Raw genomic sequence first — 7,511 nt, 5'->3', positions numbered from 1 at the left:
ATGTTGCAAATAATATCTAAAAAATCACTTCATTACTCTCTACCCTCAATATTATGGCTAGACAGGTAAGATACCCCAATTTATGAGGAGGAACTTGGGTTACTTCATTCCCTGGTCCTGTGGGTTGTACTGAGCAGCTGCAAACAAGACCTGCTCCTCAAAATGAGTACATTTACTTTTCCAAAAGGAGCAGATTCTCCTCTTAGAGTTTGACTTAGGTTCACATAAATTCCCAATTTGCCACAGGCTTCATCGCTTAGCCCAGTAAAGCAGACTGGCACAGCCACTAGCCTGGACCAGTTAGAGAGCTCTGCAGGGTCATAGAACATATGCAGATATGAAATGTGTTACCTCTAAATACACACTTGCACACACCCACAAATTCCAAAGGATTGTACCTCTTTCTTAGTGGTAATGAATATTTGTATTGATATTCCCTAAATATTTCAAAGAAATAACAGACCTCAGGCTCCAGGTAAGAGCACACTTTGGCCAACATCTCGTTAGACCCTGAGAAGAAAACCCAGCCAAGCCAGTACAGCCTTCTGATGTACAGAACTGTGAGCTAATAAATGGGTATTGCTTTTAAAAAAAGAAAGAAAGAATAGACCTCTATACTATTGAGATGCTTATCTTCCTCCTCTGGCACAGTTGTCAAACCAAGATTTACAGGATTTCTTCTTCTTCCTTTTCTCATCATATATTATCAGGATGTGATAAATTCAGTGAACCAATTTATGACATTCTGTGGGACATTGATATGGTTGTATTTCCATTAGATAAAACTGTGGCACAAAGTTGGACAGTTGACTGGATTCTGAAGCAAAATAGTAATGGTGTACTGTTTTCCCTTTCAGGTAAGAACAAACTGCTTCTGCTATTTTCTATTTACCAGACAAACGCAGTTGGGAGAGGGGGGTCACCTGTTTCATTGCTACATAACAGATTCAAAGGTCTGTAGTGATTTTCTGTACTAAGAAGATCTCATCAATAAAATCAACCATAATTGAATTCACCACCTGATTAAGCATATAATAATCCACCATTATTCTTCAAGATACATCTGTCTTCTGCATTAATCTAACTGGGGATGTGAGAAGAATCATCCATCTTCATCTTTCAAGCCTTTCATAATGGCATTAACATCTATATTTCTGCAGAGACACATGGTTGGTTTTGATTTACACTTTTGGAAGAGAGGGGAAATGCCAAAAGCTTCCTTCCACTTTGGCATTTCTACCATGGTGGGATTTACACTAGTGGTTCTCATCTTACAGCAAAACTGTGATGCAATAAATTATGTTTATATTTCTCTTTTCTCTCCTTTTACTTTTTACTCCCAACTTTACAGACTTAATGCCTGATTTCTAACAACCTCCTGTATACAAAGCCTAAGATGTTCTGTCATTTGCCCTGTAAAATATGTTGATGTCCAAATGAAAAAGATCAAAAGCTTCAAACAGAACCAAACAGATTTCTAGTCACAAATCCATCATTTACTAAATCATCTGAAATTTTGCCCACATTATTTAACTGCTCTAAGCCTCAGTCTTCCCTAAAAGGTGATTGATACCTTCTCTAAAGACTTAAGAAGCAAAATCACTTAACATAATAACCACATTCGTAGGAAGGAACCACAGGATTCTAGAGCACATCCTGTTTGCTTTGTCGGAAATTCTCCATCCAATTCTCCAACCTTTCTACTCTTCCTTAAGATTTCTCTGGAAAATATCCATTTCTTTTCTCTGCTTAGGTTAAATTTCCCTCTTCTATATGCTGTCTCTCAGACTTTCTTTTCATTTTTTACCTGAGGTGCTATTTTATATTTATGTTACATGTGTGTAATTAATGTCTGTCTTCACCACTGCTCTATATGCTCCTTGAGGGTAAGCCATGTCTGTTTCTGCACATCTTCATAGTCCCACTATTTAGAGCTTGACCTTATGGGAATTTAAAGATAGTTGGATAAGGGCCTGGCTTAGTGGGTCACGCCTGTAATCCTAACAGTCTGAGAAGCCCAGGTTGGTGGATTGCCTGGAGCTCAGAAGTTTGAGACCAGCCTGAGCAAGAGTGAGACTCTGTCTCTCAAAGTAGCCAGGCCAGGCATTGTGGTGGGTGCCTGTGGTCCAAGCTACTTGGGAGGCTGAGGCAAGAGAATTGCTTGAGCCCAACTAAGACTGAGGTTGCTGTGAGCTGTGATGCCACGGTATTCTACCCAGGGCTACTAAGTGAGACTCTGTCTCAGAAAAATAATAATTAAAATTTAAAAAAAATAGATGAATGAATCAATGAATCAGTGAGTTCACTATTGAACTCATTCAGAATAGATGAATGAATCAATGAGTTCACTACTACTATTAGTAGTACTCCCTATCATGTGCTTTATGTCCACTACCATGTTTAATACTCAAGGAAAGAATATTTTTTGTTGCTAGGAAAGAATACCTGGGGCTGGGTAATTTATAAAGAAAAGAGGTTAATTTGGCTCAGAGATCTTCGGGCTGCACAAGAAGCATGATGCTGGCACCTGCTTCTGGTGAGGGCTTTAAGAAGCTTTTATTCATGACAGAGATGAAGAGGGAACATGTGTATTATATAGCAAGAGAGGGAGGAGACGGGAGGGAGATGCCATACTTTTTGACAATCAGCTCTAATAGAGAACTCATTACAATGAGAGGGCACCAAGCCACTCATGAAGGATCTGTCCCCATGCCCTAAGCAGCTTCCACTAGGTCCTCAACTCCAACATTGGGGATCAAATTTCAATATGAAATTTGGAGGGGGAAAACATCCAAGTTATACCACCAAACATTACTCATACATCTTCACCATAAATTTAAGAAAATGAGATTTAGGGAACAGTAAATGCCGAGGTTTTACTTGCTGTTTTCTTCATTGGTCTGTCTTCTCAAAGTATCAGGTATTCAAAATCTTAGGCCCATGATATAATTTGTGTGCACATTCAAGACTTCTAACACAATTCCAAAAGTTGATTCTGAAACTCTGGTCTTCATCAGAAATACTCTAAGAGCTGGTTTAAGTATTTTTCTTTTTCATAGAGATTCTACTTCTATAGTTGAAAAGTGGGACCAAGCACATGTGTTTATATAAAATACTTCAACTGACACTAATGCTGATCAGACAATATGCATATATTACTTTAGAATTTTTTAGCTTTTGGAATCCTGAGTTAGGTAAGGAAACAGGTGGTAGAATTGGAATGCTTAGTGGCAAGATCACAAAGAACTTCAATTTTTATTTTTCCCTGAGACAGGTTTCACTTTGTCGCTCCCAGTACAGTGCTGTGGCATCATAGCTCATAGCAACAATCAGACTCCAGGGCTCAAGTGATTCTCTTGCCTCAGCAAGAGAACAACAACAATGCCCCAGTGAGGCAGGGTTTCACTCTAGCTCAGGATGGTCTCAAACTCATGCACTCAGGTGATCCACCTGCCACTCTCGGCCTCCCAGAGTGCTGTGATTACAGGCATGAGCCACTGTGCCTGGCAAGAGCTTCAAATCTTAAGGAAAAGAAATTCTCAGTCTGGGAGGTTGAACTCTACTATTTTAAACTGAGCAAATGTTCTAAGGAATCAGAGATTATAATTTAGTACCATGCTATGCAAAGAAACCATTGACACTAAAAATTTGAAATACATATATCAAAAAGTTGGCTTCACAGGCTAAGAAATCTTGCTTTAGTTCTATGAAAGAAGCACCAGAATTATTTATGTGAATTGTCTTACACTTATGCCTAATCACCAGGCAGCCTAACAATACCTGGGTATATTCCTAAATATGTGTCAGAGTACTATTCATTTTTGGTGGTTGTTTGTAACATTGTTTCTATACCCTACTAAAAGGAGAGAGTAGTACATACCTTATCTAGAGAGTAATTTGGCATCTCTGCACATAACAATTGATATTTTAGAGATGTACACAAAATGATTTGTGCTCCTATACCCATTCCATACAGTATCTCTAGCAGTGGACAGAGGAGCCTTGTATACTCCACTACAGCCCACATTTCAAGTGCTTCATAGAACATAGTACATGGACCCCAACAAGAATGGACATTTTCATTTCATGAACTAAATGATCTATCTTGCCTTTGTTTTTCATGAAAATTATTAGATTTTTTTCCTTAAAAGTATTTGCCAAGATCTCCATAAAAAAATAAATAAAATTTTCACTTTCACATTCAACCTATACATTTTTTATATAATTCTTCATATATGAACATTTAGACAGATACAACAAAGCCCAATGAATTAAGCTAAAAATAAATATATTATCAAATCAAAGTAAATTCAAATCTAATGCTATAAATTTTAAGTTTTACCCAACTCTTCTTCTTTAATGCAATATAAATATTAGATTGCTATATATAATTGTTAAGCTAAGATTGACCCTAGTTCTATTATCAGCTTTACCATCTACTAGCTGCGTGGTAAGAAACAGAGTTTATGTCTCTAAGACTTGGGCTATTCATTGTAAAATGAGGATAATATACTGCATAGGTTTGACAGACGTGTGCCTTTAAAAGTAACTAAACTATATCTGTTTCAAGGAAATATGGAAGAATTATTATTTTTTATTATTACTAGCATCATGGTTAATACAATATATTGAGAACAATCATGATAGTGACTATTATGGGGATATGATAGAAAGGATCAGCTGTTTTTTATGAACTTTAGATTTGTAAGTACAAATCAGTTATTTGTAAACTCCATTTTTAATTCTGCCTTTTAGACTCTGATAGTTTCCATTTTTATCCTAATTGCTAAAAAATATTTTTAAATTTTAGATTAATTCACCTGTTGAACAAAATGAAAAGGTTCTTTCTGTTCCCAGTTTCTCATGATTCATGATTATTTTAGTGGATTTTTTTTTTTTTGAGAAGTAAATCTATTGTGATATTCAAACGGAAGCAACTTGTATCAGATGGTCCATTAGTCAGTTTTCTCAACATGAAAAGCTGAACCTTGTCTATACAGCTGCCACTTAGCATTTTCAACTGTTAGAAGAAAAATTAAAGGAGGATGGAAACTTGCTATTTTTCTGTTTCAAAAATGAAACAAGGCAAATAAAACTAAAATCAGGTCATTTTTCTCAGAAAAGCATTGGTTGTCACCCCAAAAGTATATTGAATAGTAAGTGGAAACTATCCTCACTTATTTTTGCAGGACAAAGCAGAATAAGTGGGGACAAAGTGGGCCAGGAGCTGAAAATTAGGGAGGAAACTAAACTGTAAATGAGCATCCATGAATTCACATTAGTGTTGCCTTTGCTTTCTTTGATAAACAAAGAAATGATATGGAATCTGATTTTATTGTTAAGTTGATTAACAAAAATAAGTTTAATTTGAGGTACTTACTTCCTATGGTGCTAACTTTGGGCTTAGAATTATAGGCAAATCACCAAGGACTCTGTCAGCTATAGATGAAATATTAGAAGATATGCATGTAGGGTGCCTTTGTTTCCAGTACCTCAATGTGCATTACTTTGGATATAAACAGAAATGATGATTTGACTCAAATATTCAATAATAGTGCTGAGTACAAATACAATCACATCATATCTTACTAAAACTTTTAATTTGTCAAGATAACACTACAAATAATATTGTTGTACTATAAAACATTTATCCCCAAGTGTGATATATTAAAGATTGAAGAAGACACTGTATGATTGAATAAGTAATAACATAATTCATGGGAATAAAAAAAGATTAAGAATCATCTATAGCTTCTTCCTCATAGAATCTTTTCATTAGCTGGTATTAAATGGAAAAACTTTTGGGTGAAATTACTAATGGAAAAGTACTTACATTGTTCTGAGTAACTTTTTACACAGAATTAGATCGATTCAACTTAGAGAAAGATCCTATTTGGGTAAACATCCCTTAAAAGAAAAAGAAAAAAAAGTGGCCAGGAATTATAAGTATAGCTGGAAATTTAAAAACTGCAATAAATTATAATAAAAAAGGGTAAATTTATGAGTAACAAAAAGAGTGATTTTTTCCTAACACTTGAGCAACCCCTCTACTAAATTATTATTTCTTAGTTACCAGTAATGGATGCCAAATAAACTAAATCACAATGTTGATAGAATTTCTTTCTGCAGTAGGTCCTTGGTCTCAGAGATTTGAAAACTGAACCATGGACCACACAGATCACTGGTTAAGACAGGTTTTATTAGACAGAAAGGAATACAAGAAGAAACAAAAAGCACCAGAGCTTCTGGCAGAAGGAGACCCAAGTGGGAAAGCCTCTCACAGGTCTTCTGTCTAGAAGGATACAGGTCTTGAGAATTATAGTTGGCCAGGACTGGGCATATGGACAGATAGAATATACCTTTTCAGTGTTGATGAGTGTATTAACAAATGAATGCCGGCCCTCCAGCTCCAAGCAAAAGAGCAAGGAGTCTGCTTAATTGCCCAGGCCTAAGAAACATACATGAAATTGCCCAAGTCTAGGAAATGGGAGTACCTGTCCAGCCCTGAATGGGGGAACCCTGTATCAACAATGTCTAATAATTTGGGGGGAAAAGTTTATACATTGACTCATAAAACATAAAGAAGCAAAAGACGAAAAGAAGCAAAAGAATGAAAAATTTATGTCAAAATTGAAGAAGTGATCAAGTTTTATGGTAAAAGGCCATATAATTTCACAAAAAAATGTATTGAGATATTATATAGGGATTCAGAATATCAGTTTTAGTTCTATAAAATTATTTTAATGAATACCTTAAGCAGTGAAAAAAATTAAATTCAAATTCTAGAAATAAAAAACAGGTATGATCACTCACTAATGACATTGAGGCTAGTGAAGGTGCCATATACTTAGCAAAACACTATATTAATTAAGAAGCTCAATAAATATATCAGTACCAAGAAAATTAATATAGAGATAAAAGCATCAACTTATATACACTCTTATCTGGACTACTAAAACTGTTTACTTGAATGGAAGTTATCGTCTATATTTTTAAAATGTCTTTCACTGGGCCTCTGTTATTTGGAAACAGATAAATCAACTAGTAACCGTAGTTTTATTATTATATGATTAGGACTACACGTAGTATAATTAACTTTTCACTTAAAACACAAATGTGTTAATCTATTGATACTCCCCAAATTTATTCTTTTAATTACAAATGTTTATTATGTGACCGTTATATGCCAGGGATTTTTCTAGATACAGTAAGGAATAAAGTAGGACCTTATTAGGAAAGCACCAGTGGAATTTACATTCTGGGGCAGGGGGAGAAGTCAATAAACATAGTTTTAAATAATAACAGATGGTCATCTTGATAGTGAAATAACAGAAAAATTATAGTTTCATGAAGGGCTAAATATCAAGCACGCTCTCTCTCTCATCTCTGCCCTCTCTTGCTAGCAGACACCCTGCTAAGAGCTGTTTTCACAACATCTAAAAGGAACCCAATAGGTAAAAAGGAAGTGCAAATCTTTACATTCACAAACTCTTCTCTTTTAGAATCTGTTC

Source organism: Otolemur garnettii, unplaced genomic scaffold, assembly GCF_000181295.1.
Source record: "Otolemur garnettii isolate 467f Iridium unplaced genomic scaffold, OtoGar3 scaffold00005, whole genome shotgun sequence".
Taxonomy (NCBI): Eukaryota; Metazoa; Chordata; class Mammalia; order Primates; family Galagidae; genus Otolemur; species Otolemur garnettii.
This window is presented reverse-complemented; position numbering follows the sequence as displayed.